A 23,673-nucleotide genomic window follows, 5' to 3' on the forward strand; every position below is an offset into this window, starting at 1 on the left:
TTGCTGCAGTAATGATGGTGACGCTTCCCACAGTTGAAGCGGGGTCCCCAGGAGTCCTAGGGTGTATGGTGATGATGGTGGTTGCTGATCAATGAGTAAAAGACACACGTTGTAAAGTCTTTACCTGGTTTACAGCAGTTGGCAGGCCACAGTCAAGGGTACGGGCAACAGGTACATTAGGAGTCTAGGCAGCCTAGAAACAAGTGGAATCCTCTTGGCAAGTCAGGTTGGGAGCCTTCCACTTTGCGCTTTCTATAGTCCCTTGCTGTCTGTAATGTCCTAACAAGGTCCTGGTTCCTTCCCCTGGGACAGGTACCTGTATGGTAGGCAGCTTGAGCCATTCCTTCTGGGGACTCTGCACAGTGACTCCAGGCTCCAGGGTGCTGCTGTACCACAGGCTTAATTTGGGCAGTATACGTGTAGTTCTGTGCCCTCCGGTTCTGCTAGGTGTCCTACAGTTCCACTCTAGCCTCGAGCTCCCTGTACCCAGTTTCTGCGCTTTGGCTCCTCAGAGGCCCACATGTAGCCTCCTTGAACCCTGAAACCTCTCCTCTGCTCCTTTCCTGTCTGCTCTCCAGACTGTCTGATCCAGACTAAACTAGCTCCTCCCCCAAACCAGGATCTTTATCCAGGGAAGCTGCCCTAAAACAGGGTTTTGAGCTCCCCCTCCTGGCCTGGATTCAAAAGGTGTTGTGTGTGAGAATTACCTGCCGAAGAGATCCCTCTTGTTTCCAGGCACAGCACTACCCTCCCCAAGAGGAAGGCAGCACTAATATGGTACCCGAACTCTTGGAGTGCTACACATCCATATTCATTACCTTAATGAGCGGTGCAAACGTGAGCACATGAAGAGATAAGAGCTGCTGGCGCTGAGACAGAGATGCAGGGACGGAGATGCAGCGACAGAGGGTGAGTATTGATGTCTTCTGGAAGCCGGCGGCTGCAGCTGTCACTGTGCTACAGCCGCTGGCTCCTCACTTCCCCTCCCCTCCGGCTTTCTGGACCATGACTCGAGTATAAGGCAAGGGGGGCATTTTCAGCAAAAAAAATGTGCTGAAAATCTCGACTTATACACAAGTATATACGGTAAGTGTTTCACAAGTACTGCCATTGACTGATCCTTTATTTCTGAACTCTGAATATCCTTTGCAAACTGAACCGTTTATTCCCCTGTTTAACCCATTGCCTCCCTGCGTGGAGTATTCCCCTGTTATTAAACTTGTTAACCCTTTCTCTGCCTCCAGTCCGTTTCTGCATCCCGCAACCTGCTTACACTAGCACAAAAGCTTTGGAAAAGCACTATGGCTCTTCGCCTCCCTAAAGAAATCCAGGGAATTCTGTGCTGCAAATCCAAATGCCCCCCTCCCTTTTGAGCCCCCAAATTTACCTAAACCCCATTTAGGGTCCACATGTTTGGCATTTCTGTAGTGATTAGAGCCCACTGAATTTACAGGGTGCATGTTTTCAGTAACAGGAGCTGAGCACAATGTATGGTCACTACAATGTATTGGCACTACAATTGCAGATTTTCAATTTTCACTCAGCAACATCCACTGCTGCTTGTTTCTGGAAAAGACCCATGGAGTCAAAATAGTCACTACACATATAGATAAATTACCGTAGGTGTGTAATTTCCAAAATAGGGACAGTTGAGGGTAGATTCTGCTCTTCTGGCACTTAGGGGCTCGGTATGTGGCGTCGGCAAGCTTTTCTATATTAATTTGTTCTCTAAGAGTCAAATAGCACCACTTCTCTACTGAGTTTTCCCTCCTGAGTGACAAAGCAGTACTATATTGGGTATTGCCACGTTCAGTAGAAAATGTAGGACACATTTTGGTACTATTTTTACACCTTTTCCCTTATGAAAATCACTATCACAATGGTATTTATTCCAAATATTGCTGCTAAATACTTGTTATTTTGTTTGCCTTAAATATCCTGCATATGCACCTTTGTAACTACGTGAGAAAAGTCTGTACCCAGGACTGAAATGTCGCCACATGGGCTATTAAAGAGCACTTTATAACTTTGGAAATATGGGGTGCTGCCTCAACTTTTTTTTTAAACTATTTACAAGGACTGGTATGTACCTGTGAGGTGTTTGCATCCTATCTTTAACTGTGCTGTTTCTTGTACTCTTTTTAATCTATCTATCTATCTATCTATCTATCTATCTATCTATCTATCCATCCATCCATCCATCCATCCATCCATCCATCCATCCATCCATCCATCCATCCATCCATCCATCCATCCATCTATCTATCTATCTCTTTGTACATCTTTAACACCCAAACATCTGTAATTTCTATTCTGCATTCTCTCCCAGTATGTGACACAAGGACTGCTTGCGGCAGCACATGGATGATGCACAGGTACTCAGATAACATGTTCTGTCTCTTGAGGACTGTAGTTCGAGAACACCGCACTAAGGATTCATGTAGACATCAGTAGATCTCAGTCCTATCATGGGTTGTAATGCACTGCCTCTCCATAGCACTTATAGAAATACATAAAGCTGTCATGGTCAGGTTGGGTCGGGGTACCAAAGGCCAGTCCATGCATTGCAGTCCAGGATTGGAACAAGATGCATGAATGTCTGAATGAGCCCTAATAAGAGCTTCATCTTTAGGAATAAAGCTCTACTTCCTTAATACAACATAGAAAGATACGTTTAACATCTTATCACAGCCATATTTTATTTTTGAGATTTTCCTTTCGTCTCCTCTTCTTCCAAGAGCCATAACTATTTATCTTTCAATCGACACAGACACATGAGGGTTTGTTTTTGCAAAATAAGTTGTAGTTTTTAGTAGTGCCATTCATTTTACCACACAATCGAAGTGCAGTGACTTTGTTTTTGTGATTTTTATTATTCAGTTGTGGAAAAAAAATCTTCAGTAGTTTCTTTTTTTAATTTTGCGCAACTTTTTTTAATTCGTGATTAGTGTTGAGCGATACCGTCCGATACTTGAAAGTATCGGTATCGGATAGTATCGGCCGATATCCGAAAAGTATCGGATATCGCCGATACCGATATCCGATACCAATACAAGTCAATGGGACACCAAGTATCGGAAGGTATCCTGATGGTTCCCAGGGTCTGAAGGAGAGGAAACTCTCCTTCAGGCCCTGGGATCCATATTAATGTGTAAAATAAAGAATTAAAATAAAAAATATTGATATATTCACCTCTCCGGCGGCCCCTGGACATCACTGCGGGTAACCGGCAGGCTTCTTTGTTTAAAATGAGCGCGTTTAGGACCTGAGGAATGACGTCGCGGCTTCTGATTGGTCGCGTGCCGCCCATGTGACCGCCACGCGACCAATCAGAAGCCGCGACGTCATTCCTCAGGTCCTAAATTCCTAGAATGAGGAGTTTAGTGCCTGAGAATGACGTCGCGGCTTCTGATTGGTCGCGTGGCGGTCACATGGGCGGCACGTGACCAATCAGAAGCCGCGACGTCATTCCTCAGGTCCTAAACGCGCTCATTTTAAACAAAGAAGCCTGCCGGTTACCCGCGGTGATGTCCAGGGGCCGCCGGAGAGGTGAATATATCAATATTTTTTATTTTAATTCTTTATTTTACACCTCACTATGGATCCGATACCGATACCCGATACCACAAAAGTATCGGATCTCGGTATCGGAATTCCGATACCGCAAGTATCGGCCGATACCCGATACTTGCGGTATCGGAATGCTCAACACTATTCGTGATCGCTTGTTTGCTTGTTCCATCTTCTGTAAAACTTCTGTATTTCAGTAAACAGACAAAATGATGTTCACAACAGGACTAAGATGGCAGCAATGAAAGCCTTAAACAGACCAACAGCAAATGGTTAAACAGCAGTGATGAGATCAAGCTCCCTGAAAAGTTACTTGTAGTCTTGGTACTTAAGGTTTTAAATCCACTACAGTTTTTATAGTCTTGGGGTTCCTTTTAAAGAAAAAAAACATCTGAAATTCCTCTATACTGAAAAATAAAACAGAACAATTCTCTTTTTTACGGCATGGTCAGAGTATGAATATGAGTTATGAATAAGAACACAATGCGTTAAGTCAACTTTTTTCCAGCAATGAATAATTCATCTGCTTATATTAAACATTCAGAGAGACTTTCTCAAACTCCAGTTCTGAAGTTCATCTCAATAATAAATCTGATCACTCTTCTCAAACTGTCACATTCCAGTCCCCCACAAACATGCAGTTTTCCGATCCCATGCAGGTCTTTTCTGCATAAATCAGTTATGGTAATATTAGTGCTCACAGTCACAGTATGTTGCAATTACTATCGTGTATGGTGAACATGCAAATATCTGCCTCTCCAACCCAGACGTAGATGCCTGCATGACTTATATGCTTAAAACTATAAACACAGTCCTTTTTGTAGTGGCAGGTGCCTAGCGAACAGAACAGAACGTAACGGAACCACGCCTGCACACCTTGTGGCGGTATCCTAAGAAAGAGACACGAAGGGAAGGATATTGTGGAACCGTGTAAACGAGATCAAGCACAAAGGAGAGCCAGTAAGAGTCGTGCCGAGAGAGAGAAAGGCAACATCTTACTGAGGCGCGTAGTCGGTGGCCGGAACACCATAGGAGTAACTGACTTCAGGCCTTACTTCAACTGGACAGTCATAGGTTGGCTGTCTACCTTCTACACCTACGAAGACATAGGGGGCAACATTGGGAGAGGGGCGTCTCTAGGGTCCCGGAAGACCTCCAAGCCTTCCCGTCATACGGGTGGCGTCCTAGCCATAACATACCTGGGGGACGTTAGAAACTAGTAACATCTGGAACCAAAGAACGAGAGAGAGAAAGCTGTAGTGAACGAACGAACGAGAACAGCAGTTGTGAGGACTATTCCGAATGCTCAGCAGGATAGGACTACAACACACAGGCGCTAGTGGTAGGCAACAATTTCCATCTGTGAAGGAAACTCTGGATGTGCCCATCAGACCGGCCGGTCTCTGAAAGCCCTGTTAAACGTACTCTGGATTGAGGATCTTGAAGCCTTCAGTAAAGAGGTAAAGAGACTGCAACCTTGTGTCCTCATTATTGACTGCACCCTACACCATTACCATCCACCTTACTGGGAAGCCCTGGGGACATACTTCACCTGTGGGAAGGTATACCATCCAGCTGCCATTCCATCATCCCAGTGGACCCCATAGCAGCGTCGGTCACCCTGACCGAACACCACAGGTGGCGTCACGAACCCCTGACAGACTGCAATACTACTTTCATTGGACACCCCTTAGAAGGGTCGCGGACCGGGTCTAGCCACCGTGACAGCCTCAGAACCGAACCAGAGAGGCCCGGTACCGAAACGCGTGGCCCTGTGTCTGGGGGCGCTCCAACTTGGCGTCACGAACAGGATCGTACTTAAGCCTGAAGAATTGGGTCATGTGTGCCTTGGAACCGTGATTGAAACGTGTTGGACTGTGATTTATTGTAAAGACTGTGTACTGCAATTGCCACGAGATTCCCGCCAAAACCGCCGCCATTGTAGCGCCACGAGTAGCGCAGGAGAAGAAGAAGGGCGTGGAAGTGGGCATGAGTAAGCTGGAGAGCGCGAAAGATAATGGCTGCCCAGTCTAAGTATTGCTGTATCCTGAGGGCTGGTCCGTCAGCGGCTGAGGTCCGCCTTCTCATCTTCTATGGCGGGCGGAGACCGAAGAAACGAAACTATGACTCAGACGGAGTGGAGCTGGAAAGCCGGGGAGGCTTGCGGAGGAAGATGGCCCAGTCTAGATCCCCATTACCGGAGGATTATACCGGCATGCCGCCGCTGGAGAAGATCGAGGCCTGGGAGCTGTCCGCGGAGCCCCCGCTGCCTGCACCAGACCAGGTGACTGCCCCTGAGGAATGGCGTGACGCTGCCAGAGCCCCCACCTACGAGCGGGCTCGGTGCCCTGGCCGATTGGGGGTCGGTGTTCCGCCGACGCATGACCAGACCACCGGCACGGTTGGTGGAGTTCCGGAGTCCGCATCATTCAACCCGGACACGCGAGAGTGGGATATGGGCTCCTTCCCCTGGGGGGATTATCGGAAGCAACTCATAGCCGAGCATGCCAGGGATGTGGAACGAGAGGCCCGCGGTGAGCTGCTGGATGGGTCGTTGCCGAAATGGGGAGTGGTGATCGTTTACCAGCCCCAGGGAGGAAGAGGCTTTGTCCAGGAAATCGGATCGACCACAAGGGTTCATATCACCCAGGAGGTGGTGGAGGCTGGCCTGCGGGGCGACAGTAAGGGTCCCGTCCTGCTACCGGGAGAAGCGGTAAGCTACCGCAGATACCAGAAAGGCCACGGTTGGTGGGCTCGGGATATCCAGCGCTGTACCTCCGTCCTGGTTGCTGCCAAGTTGCTGCTGTTCCTCAGACCGCCCACTGGACTTCTGCACTGCCAGAAATAGGCCATGATTTGAGGCTTCCCAGACCCCCGAGGTCCGCCTGCCCGGTTAGGCCATGGCTGAGGCCACCGGAGAAGAAATAAACCTCGGAGAACCGAAATGTACATAGTTAACTGTTTCCTGCTGTTGCTGCTACTTTAAACCCGTCCAGGGTTAACTCCTAGGGATCCCTTTGTTTACCCGGGATCCCTAATGTTTTCTATTTCTTTTCTACGTTTGCACAAGTTCATCACTGTTAAAAGACTGCCGGATCATGGACGGTGAATGATTCAAAACTGTTTTTGTATATAGTTTGCACCTTCTTAAAGGTGCTCCCTTCTGGTTTTACATGCGAGAAAAGACTTTGCGAAGATGATGCTTCCAGATATGATGCAGAAGGTCTTGCTTTCGGTGGACTGGCAGACAGAGAGAGAGTCTGCACTAGAGACTTGGGTCCCTCTTAAAGGGAATGATTACATGATGGCTTTAATAAAAGTTGAACGTTAATAATGTTAAAATTTAGAAAGTTTGATAATGTTAATAAAGATTGAGGACAGGAAAGCTTGAAGTGAACCCGTAGGGGTTAGAAAGAGTCCTCCTGAGAGATGTAGAAAGATGGTTGGCACAATGGCAGTAGGCTCAGCCAAGGAGCTAGGCGGTCCTGCATTGGTGAAGTTGGAACGGAGAGAGGAGTTGAGTTATTTAGTATTTTATGGTAGGCCTTTAGTGGGTTCAGCGTATACGCCCTTAAAGGAAAAGTTAACTTAATGTTCAGAATTTGCACTTAGTAGAATACCTGCCTGGGTACTGAGAGTTATTTATAGTCAAAAATGTTATTTAATAAAATATATATATATTTAATCTTGTTTTTGTTTGTAACGTTCAAGTGTCCTTACCTCCCATAAAGGGAAGCACCTTTTCTATTTACTTGTTCTAAGCATTCCAAAAATTTGTATGTCTTTTGCTGTATTATATTGTTGTTCTTCTTCCCAGTCCAGGAGTACTGGATTTAACCAGGGGGGAGTGCAGCGCCCCAGAGACCTGGTCGTTGCAGTATGGCGCTCTGCCGCTAAGGGGAGCAGCGGTACGTCTGATGGCACTAAGGAGTTCTCCTGACCAGGTATCACCAGAACACATTACACTTCACACTCCGGCCACTAGGGGGAGAAAAAGGCTTTATTTATTGGGCCACTCCTCACACTGGTAAAACTAGGGGCTGGGGAGGAAGTTAGTCAGATGCTGACTGGGTTGGAACTGGGCAACATCCCGTGGCAGGGGGTGTTGCAGGGAGAAGACACAGGGGGGTCCCTGTCAGGCGTGGGAACCTGGCAGGTGCCTAGCGAACAGAACAGAACGTAACGGAACCGCGCCTGCACACCTTGCGGCAGTATCCTAAGAAAGAGACACGAAGGGAAGGATATTGTGGAACCGTGTAAACGAGATCAAGCACAAAGGAGAGCCAGTAAGAGTCGTGCCGAGAGAGAAAGGCATCATCTTACTGAGGCGCGTAGTCGGTGGCTGGAACACCGTAGGAGTAACTGACTTCAGGCCTTACTTCAAACTCCGTTGGACAGTCAGTCATAGGTTGGCTGTCTACCTTCTACACCTACGAAGACATAGGGGGCAACATTGGGAGAGGGGCGTCTCTAGGGTCCCGGAAGACCTCCAAGCCTTTCCGTCATACGGGTGGCGTCCTAGCCATAACATACCTGGGGGATGTTAGAAACTAGTAACATCTGGAACCAAAGAACGAGAGAGAGAGCTGTAGAGAACGAATGAACGAGAACAGTAGTTGTGAGGACTATTCCGAATGCTCAGCAGGATAGGACTACAACACACAGGCGCTAGTGGTAGGCAACGATTTCCATCTGTGAAGGAAACTCTGGATGTGCCCATCAGACCGGCCGGTCTCTGAAAGCCCTGTTAAACGTACTCTGGATTGAGGATCTTGAAGCCTTCAGTAAAGAGGTAAAGAGACTGCAACCTTGTCTCCTCATTATTGACTGCACCCTACACCATTACCATCCACCTTACTGGGAAGCCCTGGGGACATACTTCACCTGTGGGAAGGTATACCATCCAGCTGCCATTCCATCACCCCAGTGGACCCCATAGCAGCGTCGGTCACCCTGACCGAACACCACAGGTGGCGTCACGAACCCCTGACAGACTGCAATACTACTTTCATTGGATGCCCCTTAGCAGGGTCGCGGACCGGGTCTAGCCACTGTGACAGCCTCAGAACTGAACCAGAGAGGCCCGGTACCGAAACGCGTGGCCCTGTGTCTGGGGGCGCTCCATTTCCCTTTAACAACCATCCCATGTTGTTTGTATTTGGTCCAGATTTTAGACACAGCTGACTGTGAACAACCAACATCTTTTGCAACATTGTGCGATGATTTGCCCTCTTTTAAGAGTTTGATAATCCTCTCCTTTGTTTCAATTGACATCTCTCGTATTGGAGCCATGATTCATGTCAGTCCACTTGGTGCAACAGCTATCCAAGGTGTGATCACTCCTTTTTAGATGCAGACTAACGAGCAGATCTAATTTGATGCCGGTGTTAGTTTTCGGTATGAAAAGTTACAGAGTGATTCCATAATTTTTTCCTCAGAATTGAGTGATTCCATAATTTTTTCCCTATGCTTGGTTAAAAAAACTAACCATAACTGACTACCACATTTTTTGTTCTTGGTTTCTTTTAGTGTTTCTTAAAGCCAGAAAGTTGCCATTTGAAATGACTTTAGGTTTGTGCTATGTTTGTGATCTGCTTTTTTTCTACAAAATTAAACAACTGAATGAACAACCTCCAAGGCGGGTGATTCCATAATTTTTGCCAGGGGTTGAATAAGGCCTATTATATATGGAGCATCATACAGTGCCTTGCGAAAGTATTCTGCCCCCTGGAACTTTTCAACTTTTTCCCACATATCATGCTTCAAACATAAAGATACCAAATGTAAATTTTTGGTGAAGAATCAACAACAAGTGGAACAAATTTGTGAAGATGAACAAAATTTATTGGTTATTTTAAATTTTTGTGGAAATTCAAAAACTGAAAAGCAACCAGGCAACCCCCACATGTACTTATGCTGGCAAACAGATGTAAATCATTCAGCTGCGGCGAAGAAAACTAAATCTCCGAGCACTAAACAATACTCGGAGGACCCCCGAGAATGCTTGAGAAATCTCGAGTAACGAGTATATTCGCTCATCACTAATTCAGACCCTTTGCTCAGTATTGAGTAGAAGTACCTTTGAGCTAGTACAGCCATGAGTCTTCTTGGGAATGATGCAATAAGTTTTTCACACCTGGATTTGGGGATCCTCTGCCATTCTTCCTTGCAGATCCTCTTCAGTTCCGTCAGGTTGGATGGTGAATGTTGGTGTACAGCCATTTTCAGGTCTCTCCAGAAATGCTCAATTGGGTTTAGATCAGGGCTCTGGCTGGGCCAGTCAAGAATGGTCACAGAGCTGTTATGAAGCCACTCCTTTGTTATTTTAACTGTATGCTTAGGGTCATTGTCTTGTTGGAAGATGAACCTTCGGCCAAGTCTGAGGTCCAGAGCACTCTGGAAGAGGTTTTCATCCAGGATATCTCTGTTTCCTTCAATGACAACCAGTCATCCTGTCCCTGCAGCTGAAAAGCACCCCCATAGCATGATGCTGCCACCACCTTGTTTACCACTATCATGAATTACAATAGTGACTTTCACAAACAAAGATTTCTGTACCAAATATTAAGTTCTGTTTTTCTATTGTATAAAATACTTATTTCATGCAATAAAAAGCAAAATAATTATGTCTAAATCGTACAATATGATTTTCTGGTTTTTATTTTTAGATTCTGTCTCTCACAATTGAGGTGTACCTACTATAAAAATTACAGACCTCTCCATTCTTTGTAGGTGGGAAAACTTGCAAAATCAGCAGTGTATCAAATACTTATTTTCCCCAATGTATGTCATGAGAAAACATTCTCACAATCAGTGGGATCCATGGGCGTACCCTCCGTGGGGCAGGAGGTATGCAGAAGCAGGGGCATGCTGTGCACTGTTTTTCCTCTGCCAGCCCTTTAAAAGGTGCTTGGCTGCGACGCACAAAGGGTTAAGGGGTTAAGAACGTCCTGACTTTATATGTCAGGACGATCTTTGTGGGTGGAGAGAGCGCACTCTGCTTTCACGCCCCTGGCTGCAGGTTTGCAGCAGTTGGTTGTGAGGTGTGAGCGCTACAACATCCCTACCCACGCATGCCAGGCACCTGGGCCTGCCTGCTGCAATTGCATGGCGTTAGGTCGGGTGACGCCTGGTATAATCATCATATTCTGATTCAGTCACATTAGTGACACTGACGCCGGTCTTTCTGGGACTGAGTGAGTCACCCAGACTGAGTGTATGTGTATAATGATAATAATAATTGACCCCAGAAAGATATTTAAAGTAAAATACATCAGCCCAGCCTCCAGCGGCCAGCACATGTAATACAATGGGGCTGATGTATATACAGGTGCTGGGCTGGTGCTGGTGACATAAACAGGCGGTGGGCTGGAGGCTGGGCTGGTGATGGTGATTTATAGAGGGACTGGCCTGGTGGTGATGTTATACAGTGCTGGGCTGGGGCTGGTGACGTATACAGGTGCTGGGTTTGGGGCTGGGCTGGTGACGTATACAGGTGCTGGGCTGGGGCTGGTGACGTATACAGAGGCTGGCCTGGTGGTGATGTATATACAGTACAGGTGCTGGGCTGGGGCTGGTGATGTATACAGGTGCTGGGCTGGTGATGCATATACAGGTGCTGGGCTGGGGCTGGTCACGTATACAGGTGCTGGGCTAAGGGCTGGGCTGGTGACGTATACAGGTGTTAGGCTGGTGATGTAGTTGATTGAGTCACCCGACAGGGCCTAGGGGTACTCGGTACTTAAAGGGGATGTCACGGTGGAGGTTACCCGGTCTGTGGCTCTGGGTGCCCAAGTGGAAGGGAATGTCCTTAAGGGGGTTTGGAATAGAGTTTGTGTTCGTGACGCCACCTGTGGTATTCGGTCAGTGGGGACCGATGCTGCTTAAAGGGGTCCTCTGGGGTGATGTTATGGCAGCTAAGATGGTATAACTTCCCACAGGTGAAGTAGGTCCCCAAGGCTCCCAGTGTGTAGATGAAGATGGTGGGTGGTGCGGTAAGAAACAGATGACACAGGTTTGCAGTCTCTTTACCTGGTTTACTGGAGACTTCAGGCAACCGCAGTCCAGGGTACCAGATCACAGGTACAGACAGGGTCCGGCCGGCTTGGAAGCAAGTTCAGAGTCCCCTTTACCAGGTGGAGTTAGAAGCCTTTCTACCCGCGCTTTGGTGAAGTCCCTTGCTGCCTGTGGCTTCTATCAAGGTCCTCACAGTTGTCTCTGTCCTCCTTAAAGGTGGGAGATAAACCCGTATGACAGGTGGCTCGAGCCTTTTTACAGGGTCTCTATCATGACCCTTGCTCTATGTGTCAATGTGTCTCCTGGGTATTAGGGCGGACAGGTTATGTGTAGTCCAGCTCTCCTGCTGGTTTCTGCTGTAAGTCTTGGAGTCCCTCACAACCTCGGTCTTCTGGCTACCGATATCTGCACTTTGCAGGGAGGTAGCCCAATCGCAGCTGTCTTCCCCAGTTATCACTTGCCTGTGCTTCGCTCTCCTGCACGCTCACTACAAATCTGTTCCTCTTTCTGTGTTATCTCTGCCCAGGAGCTGCAGCTCTTTCTCGTGACTGCACGGCCCCTCAGTCCTTTATCTCTCCTTCTGCCAGGAGCTGCAGACTCCCACATCTGCTCAGCTATACTCCTTTCTTACCAGCTCCACCTAAGCTGATGTTCCTTGACAAGCTCCTCTCTGGCATTCCCTGACAGGAACTAACTCTCTGACTGACTTTCCCTCCAGACCAGAATATTTATATAGGGGAGCCACCCACAAGCTGGATCAGAGCTCCCCCTTCTGGCCTGGAGTGTGAACATGTTGTATGCTTGTGTTTACCTGGTGAAAGAGATCTTCCTTCGCTTCCAAGCGTGACATCACTCTCCCCGTGAGGAAAGCAATGCCACTGTGACAACCAGGACCCTGGGGTGTCAAATATATACAGGTGCTTGGCTGGGGCTAGTGATGTATATACAGGTGTTGGGCTGGTGATGTATATACATATGCTGGGCTGGGGCTGGTGACGTATACAGGGGCTGGTGATGTATATACAGATGCTGAGCTGGGGCTGGTGACGTATACAGGGGCTGACCTGGTGGTGATGTATATACAGGTGCTGATCCATATACTGAAGAGAAAAAAGGGTGGCACTCACCGTTTCTAAAATCCAATCTTTATTGTAATGATTTAACCCCTTAGCGACCGCCGATACGCCTTTTAACGGCGGCCGCTAAGGGTACTTAAACCACAGCGCCGTTAATTAACGGCGCTGTGGAAAAAGAAAATAGCGCCCCCCAGAGTCGGATTTTCTCCGGGGTCTCGGCTGCCGGGGGTAGCCGAGACCCCAGAGAACATGATTCGGGGGGGGTTTTACCCACCCCGCATTTGCGATCGCCGGTAATTAACCGTTTACCGGCGATCGCAAAAAAAAAAAAAAACGCAATTTCTTTTTAATTTCTCTGTACTCCGATGTGATCGCACATCAGAGGACAGAGAAAAGGGGTCCAAGATAGCCCCCCGATACTCACCTGTCTCCCCCGATGCTCCTCGTGGCTCCCGGTGGGCGCCGCCATCTTCAAAATGGTGGGTGCATGCGCAGTGCGCAGTGCGCCCACCGGCCAGCCCCGCGAGAATCTTTGGGGTCTCGGCTGCCGGGGGTAGCCGAGACCCCAAAGAGCATGATCGGGGTCGGTTTTAGCGACCCCTGTTTTGCGATCGCCGGTAATTAACTGTTTACCGACAACCACAAAAAAAAAAAAAAAAGCTAAGTGTAATTCTCTGTCCTCTGATGTGATCGCACATCAGAGGACAGAGAAATAGGGGGATTCGGGGACCCTGCCATACTCACCTGTGTCCCTGGGTCCTCCTGCTGCTCCTCCTGGCCGCCGGCGTCTTCTGGGGAAAAGAAAATGGCGGGCGCATGCGCAGTGCGCCCGCCATCTGTCTCCATCTGCCGGCCGGCAGGAGAAGAGCAGTTGGGGCTAAAATTAGGGGTAGGGTTAGGGGTAGGGGTAGGGGTAGGGTTAGGGGTAGGGTTAGGGGTAGAGGTAGGGTTAGGGCTAGGGGTAGGGTTAGGGGTAGGGTTAGGGGTAGGGTTAGGGGTAGAGTTAGGGCTAGGGTTAGGGGTAGGGTTAGGGCTAGGGGTAGGGTTAGGGGTAGGGTTAGGGCTAGGGTTAGGGCTAGGGGTAGGGTTAGGGCTAGGATTAGGGTTAGGGCTAAATTTAGGGTTAGGGTTGGGGCTAAATTTAGGGTTAGGGTTGGGGCTAAATTTAGAGTTAGGGTTGGCGCTAAATTTAGGGTTAGGCTTCTTTCACACTTACGTCGGTACGGGGCCGTCGCAATGCATCGGCCCGACATACCGACGCACGTTGTGAAAATTGTGCACAACGTGGGCAGCGGATGTAGTTTTTCAACGCATCCGCTGCCCAATCTATGTCCTGGGGAGGAGGGGGCGGAGTTACGGCCACGCATGCGCGGTCAGAAATGGCGGATGCGACGTACAAAAAAACGTTATATTGAACTTTTTTGTGCTGACGGTCCGCCAAAACACTGATCCAGTGCACGACGGACGCGACGTGTGGCCATCCGTCACGATCCGTCGGCAATACAAGTCTATGGGCAAAAAACGCATCCTGCGGGCACATTTGCAGGATCCGTTTCTTGTCCAAAACGACGGATTGCGACGGATGCAAAACGACGCAAGTGTGAAAGTAGCCTTAGGGCTAGGGTTAGGGTTGGGGCTAAAGTTAGGGCTAGGGTTGGGGCTAAAGTTAGGGTTAGAGTTGGGATTAGGGTTAGGGTTTGGATTAGGGTTGGTATTAGGGTTAGGGTTGGCATTAGGGTTACGCTTGGGATTAGGGTTAGGTTTGGGATTAGGGTTAAGGTTAGGGTTGTGATTAGGGGTGTATTGGGATTAGGGTTAGGTTTGAGGTTAGGGTTGAGATTAGGATTAGGGGTGTGTTGGATTTAGTGTTTTGATTAGGGTTATGATTAGGGTTGACATTAGGGTTGTTTTGGGGTAAGGGTTGTGATTATCGTTGAGGTTAGTGATTAGGATTATGGATCGGGTTGGGATTAGGGTTAGGGGTGTGTTGGCGTTAGGGTTGGAGCTAGAATTGGGGGGTTTCCACTGTTTAGGTACATCAGGGGGTCTCCAAACACGACAGCCAATTTTGCGCTCAAAAAGTCAAATGGTGCTCCCTCCCTTCTGAGCTCTGCCGTGCGCCCAAACAGTGGGTTACTCCCACATATGGGGCATCAGCATACTCGGGATAAATTGGACAACAACTTCTGGGGTCCAATTTCTCTTGTTACCCTTGTGAAAATAAAAACTTGGGGGCTACAAAATCCTTTTTGTGGAAAAATATATATATATTTTTTATGACTCTGCATTATAAACTTATGTGAAGCACTTGGGCATTGAAAGTTCTCACCACACATCTATATAAGTTCCTTGGGGGGTTTAGTTTCCAAAACGGGGTCATTTGTGGGGGGTTACTACTGTTTAGGTACCTCAGGGGCTCTGCAAACGCAACATAACGCCCACAGACCATTCTATCTAAGTCTGCATTCCAAAACGGTGCTCCTTCCCTTCCGAGCTCTGCCGTGCGCCCAAACAGTGGTTTACCCCCACATATGGGGCATCAGCATACTCAGGATAAATTGGACAACAACTTTAGTGGTCCAATTTCTCCTGTTACCCTTGTGAAAATAAAAACTTGGGGGCTACAATATCTTTTTTGTGAAAAAAAAAATTTTTTTTATTTTCACGACTCTGCATTCTAAACTTCTGTGAAGCACTTGGGCATTCAAAGTTCTCACCACACATCTAGATAAGTTCCTTGGGGGGTCTAGTTTCCAAAATGGGGTCACTTGTGGGGGGTTACTACAGTTTAGGTACATCAGGGGCTCTGCAATCGCAACATAACGCCCACAGACCATGCTATCAAAGTCTGCATTCCAAAAAGGCGCTCCTTCCCTTCCGAGCTCTGCCGTGCGCCCATACAGTGGTTTACCCCCACATATGGTGCATCAGCGTACTCGGGATAAATTGGACAACAACTATTGCAGTCCAATTTCTCCTGTTACCCTTGTGAAAATAAAAACTTGGGGGCTACAATATCTTTTTTGTGGAAAAAAAAATATTTTTTATTTTCACGACTCTGCATTCTAAACTTCTGTGAAGCACTTGGGCATTCAAAGTTCTCACCACACATCTAGATAAGTTCCTTGGGGGGTCTAGTTTCCAAAATGGGGTCACTTGTGGAGGGTTTCTACTGGTTAGGTACATCAGGGGCTCTCCAAACGCAACATAATGCCCGTAGACCGTTCTATCAAAGTCTGCATTCCAAATCGGCGCTCCTTCCTTCCGAGCTCTGCCGTGCGCCCAAACAGTGGTTTACCCCCACATATGGGGTACCAGCATACTCAGGACAAATTGGACAACAACTTTTTGGGTCCAATTTCTCTTGTTACCCTTGTGAAAATAAAAACTTGGGGGCTAAAAAATCTTTTTTGTGGAAAAAAAAAATATTTTTTATTTTCAAGACTCTGCATTATAAACTTCTGTGAAGCACTTGGGCATTCAAAGTTCTCACCACACATCTAGATAAGTTCCATGGGGGGTCTAGTTTCCAAAATGGTGTCACTTGTGGGGGATTTCTACTGTTTAGGCACATCAGGGGCTCTCCAAACGCGACATGGCGTCCGATCTCAATTCCAGCCAATTCTACATTGAAAAAGTAAAACGGCACTCTTTCTCTTCCAAGCTCTGCGGTGCGCCCAAACAGTGGTTTACCCCCACATATTGGGTATCGACGTACTCAGGAGAAATTGCACAACAACTTTAGTGGTCTAATTTCTCCTGTTACCCTTGTGAAAATAAAAATTTGTGGGCAAAAAGATCATTTTTGTAGAAAAAATGCGATTTTTTTTTCACGGCTCTACGTTATAAACTTCTGTGAAGCACATGGGGGTTCAAAGTGCTCACCACACATCTAGATAAGTTCCTTAAGGGGTCTAGTTTCCAAAATGGTGTCACTTGTGGGGGGTTTCCACTGTTAAGGCACATCAGGGGCTCTCCAAACGCGACATGGCGTCCAATCTCAATTCCAGCCAATTCTACATTGAAAAAGTAAAACGGCACTCCATCTCTTCCAAGCTCTGCGGTGCGGCCTAACAGTGGTTTACCCCCACATATTGGGTATCAGCGTACTCAGGAGAAATTGCACAACAACTTTAGTGGTCTAATTTCTCCTGTTACCCTTGTGAAAATAAAAATTTGTGGACAAAAATATCATTTTTGTAGAAAAAATGCGATTTTTTTTTTTTCACGGCTCTACATTATAAACTTCTGTGAAGCACATGGGGGTTCAAAGTGCTCACCACACATCTAGATAAGTTCCTTAAGGGGTCTAGTTTCCAAAATGGGGTCACTTGTGGGGGGTTTCTACTGTTTAGGCACATCAGGGGCTCTCCAAACGCGACATGGCATCCAATCTCAATTCCAGCCAATTCTACATTGAAAAAGTAAAACGGCGCTCCTTCACTTCCAAGCTCTGCGGTGCGCCCAAACAGTGGTTTACCCTCACATATGGGGTATCGACGTATTCAGGAGAAATCGCACAACAACTTTTGTGGTCTAATTTCTCCTGTTACCCTTGTGAAAATAAGAATTTGTGGGCGAAAAGATCATTTTTGTGTAAACAAGAGCGATTTTTTATTTTCACGGCTCTACGTTATAAACTTCTGTGAAGCACTTGGGGGTTCAAAGTGCTCACCACACATCTAGATAAGTTCCTTAAGGGGTCTAGTTGCGAAAATGGTGTCACTTGTGGGGAGTTTCCACTGTTTAGGCACATCAGGGGCTCTATAAACGTGACATGGCGTCCGATCTCAATTCCAGCCACTTCTGCATTGAAAAAGTCAAACGGCGCTCCTTCACTTCTAAGTTCTGCGGTGCGCTCAAAAAGTGGTTTACCCCCACATATGGGGTATTGGCGTATTCAGGAGAAATTGAATAACAAAATTTATGGTTAAATTTCTGTTTTTACACTTGTGAAAATAAAAAAAAATGGTTCTGAATTAAGATGTTTGCAAAAAAAAGTTAAATGTTCATTTTTTCCTTCCACATTGTTTCAGTTCCTGTGAAGCACGTAAAGGGTTAATAAACTTCTTGAATGTGGTTTTGAGAACCTTGAGGGGTGTAGTTTTTAGAACCGTGTCACACTTCATTATTTTCTATCATATAGACCCCTCAAAATGACTTCAAATGTGATGTGGTCCCTAAAAAAAAATGGTGTTGTAAAAATGAGAAATTGCTGGTCAAATTTTAACCCTTATAACTCCCTAACAAAAAAAAATTTTGTTTCCAAAATTGTGCAGCTGTAAGGTAGACATGTGGGAAATGTTATTTATTAACTATTTTTCGTGACATATCTCTCTGATTTAAGGGCATAAAAATACAAAGTTTGAAAATTGCAAAATTTTAAAATTTTTTGCCATATTTCCGTTTTTTTCATAAATAATCGCAAGTAATATTGAAGAAATGTTACCACTAACATGAAGTACCCTATGTCACGAAAAAACAATCTCAGAATCAGCGGGATCCGTTGAAGCGTTCCAGAGTTATAACCTCATAAAGTGACAGTGGTCAGAATTGCAAAAATTGGCTCGGTCATTAAGTACCAAATTGGCTCTGTCACTAAGGGGTTAAAACATCTTCAGCAGGGGGGTGTAAAACGGGAAGAAAAAAATTGGATGACGGCGGTTTCGCACTCCCTTGTGCTTCTACGTGTCCTGGGCTGGGGCTGGTGATGTATACAAGGAGTGACCTGGTGGTGATGTATATACAGGTGCTGGGCTGGGGCTGGTGACACATACAGGTCCTGGGCTGGTGATGTATATACAGGTGCTGGGCTGGAGCTGGTGACGTATACAGCTTATTTATCGGATTAGGTGTACTTGTCCATTCCTTATCATGGGATTAAACACACACTTTTTTTAGGGCATTTGTTTCCCTGCAGTCATGTATGGCTACTAATCTTTTAGAATGCTATGCAGCACCTGGGATATTTATTTAGCATGATATGAGATGCAACTGCTCTGCAAGTGTTGTTTGTGCTGGGAAGGAAATATAAATATATAGAGATATTTTAAAAAAAAATCTTTATTTTGTTTCCTTCGTGTAAATAGGCCGGTTTGTTTACCTTCCTTGGGGTTATTGTTATGACCTGGTGGTCAGGACAACAATGGACCTGGTGGTCAAGAGCACACGGAAAGACCTGATAGTTACTGATAATAAGGACGAGCTCTGGGACGTGGGAACTCTTCTGACCGCAATCCCTAAACCTATCAAACACACTAGAAATAGCCGTGGATTGCGCCTATCGCTCCCTATGCAACTCGGCACAGCCTAAGGGTACCGTCACACTATACCATTTCGATCGCTACGACGGTACGATTCGTGACGTTCCAGCGATATCGTTACGATATCGCTGTGTCTGACACGCAGCAGCGATCAGGGATCCTGCTGAGAATCGTACGTCGTAGCAGATCGTATGGAACTTTCTTTCTGTGACACCGATCTAGCGATCTAGCAATGCGATCCAGCGATGCGTTTGCTTGTAACCAGGGTAAACATCGGGTAACTAAGCGCAGGGCCGCGCTTAGTAACCCGATGTTTACCCTGGTTACAAGCGTAAAACTAAAAAAAAACAAACAGCACATACTTACATTCTGGTGTCCGTCAGGTCCCTTGCCGTCTGCTTCCCGCACTGTGACTGCCGGCCGTAAAGTGAAAGCAGAGCACAGCGGTGACGTGCTTTCACTTTCACTTTACGGCCGGCAGTCACAGTGCGGGAAGCAGACGGCAAGGGACCTGACGGACACCAGATGTAAGTATGTGCTGTTTGTTTTTTTTTAGTTTTACGCTTGTAACCAGGGTAAACATCGGGTTACTAAGCGCGGTCCTGCGCTTAGTTACCCGATGTTTACCCTGGTTACCCAGGGACCTCGGCATCGTTGGTCGCTGGAGAGCCGTCTGTGTGACAGCTCCCCAGCGACCACACTACGATTTACCTACGATCACGGCCAGGTCATATCGCTGGTCGTGATCGTAGGTAAATCGTATAGTGTGACGGTACCCTAAGAAACTAGCTAGCCCTGAAGATAGAAAAATAAAGCCTTCCTTGCCTCAGAGAAATTCCCCAAAGGAAAAGGCAGCCCCCCACATATAATGACTGTGAGTAAAGATGAAAATACAAACACAGAGATGAAATAGATTTAGCAAAGTGAGGCCCGACTTACTGAACAGACCGAGGACAGGAAAGGTTACTTTGCGGTCAGCAGAAAAACCTACAAAAAGACCACGCAGAGGGCGCAAAAAGACCCTCCGCAGCGACTCACGGTGCGGAGGCGCTCCCTCTGTGTCCCAGAGCTTCCAGCAAGCAAAACAACAAATTAAATAGCAAGCAGGACAGAAAAATAGCAAACCCAAGAAATACAAGCTGGAACTTAGCTTCTGATGGGAATACAGGTCACAAGAACGATCCAGGAGTGAACAGACCAATACTGGAACATTGACAGGTGGCATGGAGCAAAGATCTAAGTGGAGTTAAATAGAGCAGTAGCTAACGAATTAACCTCGTCACCTGTGAAACTCAGAAACACCCACCAGAGGAAGTCCATGGACAGAACCAGCCGAAGTACCATTCATGACCACAGGAGGGAGCCCGACAACAGAATTCACAACAGTACCCCCCCCTTGAGGAGGGGTCACCGAACCCTCACCAGAGCCCCCAGGCCGACCAGGATGAGCCAAATGAAAGGCACGAACCAGATCGGCAGCATGAACATCAGAGGCAAAAACCCAGGAATTATCTTCCTGACCATAACCCTTCCACTTGACCAGGTACTGGAGTTTCCGTCTCGAAACACGAGAATCCAAAATCTTCTCCACCACATACTCCAACTCCCCCTCAACTAACACAGGGGCAGGAGGATCAACGGATGGAACCACAGGCGCCACGTATCTCCGCAATAACGACCTATGTGTGGCACCCCTAGGGGTATTTGCCACAAAAATAGTTACTGACACTAAATACAAATATTAAGATAGCAAAACTGCACTACCACCTCCGGCCAGAAGGGGGAGCTCCAGAGACTCCCCTTGATCCATTCTGGTCTGAGAGAAGAAATGGCAGTTGGGCTAAGGAGCTGAAAGTGAGAGGTCATATAGCTGAATTTCTAACAGCCCTGTGACTGTTTCCAGGCCTAAATCACCGGCCTGAGGAGAAGAGGGACAGAGAAAAAGGACATTGTGAGAACCGGGTAGCATTAATCACTACCCAGAACAGGCGCAAAGACGGATACCGGATCCGTGGCTGTATTCATTATATATAATACAGCAACCGGAAAAACGTGAGGTGATATCAGCTTCACTAGGGCCGGACGCAGCAACAGACACAGAGTTCAGCGGTACTCCCGGAGGGGGTAAGCCGATAAAAGGACTCGGGTTGCCCGTCGAACCAGGGCCCGGAGGGGACAGATTGGGCCGGCAGCCAGTTCACATACAGCAGCAGGGCCACACAGAAACTGCGTACAATAAGAGGCGAAGACCCCGGCAGGGTCAAAGTAACTCAGAGTTCCCATACAGACTCCGGTGACAGGACTGGATTGTAAATCCCTTTATGTTGAAGTAAACTGGTTAAACGTTTCAGTGCCTCAGTCTTTCATTTGGACAATAGCCATCTATCCAGGATCAGGATCATCACCGCTGGGAGAACCTGCTGCTGATCAAGTAAGTGCCTGTTCCCTCATGATACCCCTTACACTGTGCATTGCCTGAGGCCACAGCACCGGGTCAAGCCACCCGTGACATCCCCCTCAAGAGACAGACCCCATTGGTCCGGTGCTGGGTACCCCGGTCTCTCGGGCGTCACAATTGGCGTCACGAACAGGATCGAGCCAGCCCGTATACCGGGTATTGTGTGCCGTGATTGGAGCCCAAAACTGTGAAAACTTGGATGAAAAATCTTGAAAATTGACTTTATTAAAGAAAATTCCGTTCCCCATTGAAAACTATAGAAAGTGACTTTTCCCCATTGGTTATAATGGAGTAAAGATGGCCGCCATCCCCTGAGGTAATCACCTCGTAACCGTTAGGCACGAGACTGTTAATTGGGCTACGCCATTACTTGAGCCCCAGTCTGACTGAAAAACTTCAGAATCCGCCATTACGGAGCGCGCGGCGGGCGGGAGAAGCAGGGGGCGTGTCATTGTGGGCGGCATTAAGCTGAGCGCTCTGACGTCAGAGCAAGGGGAAAACCAATCCTGCTGCACAGCGGAACGAATCTACACTATCCCGACGGAAGCGGAGGACCGGAAGGGTCCGGATTAACTAAGGGGGCACAGTATGTCGCAGCACGGAGACGTCGCAGCACCCGGCGACGCTAATGCAGCTGAAAGACAGAGTGTCGATAGAGAGTCCAGCAGCGCAGCGGTGCAAGGAGTGGCGCCCATCATGCCGGTGCTGATGCCATATACCACAGGTGGCCCATGGCTTCCAATGTATGAAGGTGAGCCTAATACCCTTGACAATTTCAGAGAAAAGATGCTGGCCCATTTTGACATGTTCCCCGTGGGTGAAGTTCAGCGTGTTAGTCTCCTGATGATGCAGTTAAGTGGCCATGCTAAGCGAGAAGTCACAGCATGGGCAGCTGATCTAAAAGGCACTGTTGAACGCATATTTGCTGGATTAAAAGCTACATTTGAAACCACGGCCAGCAGCAAAGCTAAAATACGATTCTTTAATTGCAAACAAAAAGCTAATGAGGGCGTGAGAGACTTTGCCTTAAACCTGCAGGAAGCCCTTAAATCACTTACACTGGCTGAACCCATTTTTAACACCGGAGCGGATAAACTGCTAAGAGATCAATTTATTGAGGGACTCTACACCCCTTCTCACCGGGGGCATGTGAGCATGCTTGTTTTTAAGAACCCTGAATTGACATTTGCCCAATTAAAGGAGAGCGCTATACGTCTCCAGCTGGCAGAGGCACCTCGGGATCAGGATCCTGCGCAACCTATGGCAGAGGCACCTCAACAACAGGGAGTGCCAGTGACATCAGCTATGTCCGGGGCCATTGCTAAGCCCCTGGGGCCCAGTACTAATGAGGCTCTTCAACAAAAGCTTGACTCTTTAACTGATGTTTTTGCTTCAATGGCTAAAACCATGCAGGAGATGAGAGGACCCAAGATAGAGTTCGCAAACCGTAGAGAGGATGTTCCATGGATGAGACCCCGGAGATACCCGACATGGAGAGGACGACCCCGCGACCGCTACCAAACGGATGGACAGCCCATTTGCCGCCGTTGCCAGCAGCCAGGCCACTTTGCACGAGATTGTGATTTAAACGGGAATCCCCTGTGAATGCGGGCCGCTTCGCAGGAATGAACTTTCAAGGCCCAACACCCTGGCACGACAGGTACATCGGAGGACGACCCATTATCCCTATCGTGCTGGACGGAATTCCCCTCAACGCTTTGCTGGACACAGGTTCCCAGATATCATCTATACCGTATATCCTTTATAAGAGGTACTGGGCTGATGCAGATATTGATAAAGGGCCCTCTGATGTTGAACTAGATGTATGGGCCAGTAATGGTAAGTTGGTACCGAAACTAGGATTCAGGGAGATGACCATAAAGATTGGTAAAGTAGAATTGAAGAAACAGGGTATAATTGTTGTTGATGTTGACCGGCGGAACTGTGAACCAACTGTATTGATAGGAATGAATGTGTTAGAGAACTGCTTTTCCGAAGTTATTTCTGTCTTACAGCAAATTGCTGAAACTGCCCAATCCTGCCAGCAGAGAGTTCTCCGAAGGGAAATAAAAGTATTGATGTTAAGGCAACAGGTAGAAATTGCAGGTGGAGAAATCGGCAGTGTGAGGGTAAGTGATCCGACATCTATTGTAATCCCACCAAAAACAGAAATGCTGGTATGGTGTAGAGCAGCCATTGGTACTAAGGGACGAGATTATCAAGCCTTAATAGAACCAGTGTACACCGACAGCAGGCCCACTATACTCACAGCACGAGGGGTAGTCGAGAT

Source organism: Ranitomeya imitator, chromosome 4 (assembly GCF_032444005.1).
Source record: "Ranitomeya imitator isolate aRanImi1 chromosome 4, aRanImi1.pri, whole genome shotgun sequence".
Lineage (NCBI taxonomy): Eukaryota > Metazoa > Chordata > Amphibia > Anura > Dendrobatidae > Ranitomeya > Ranitomeya imitator.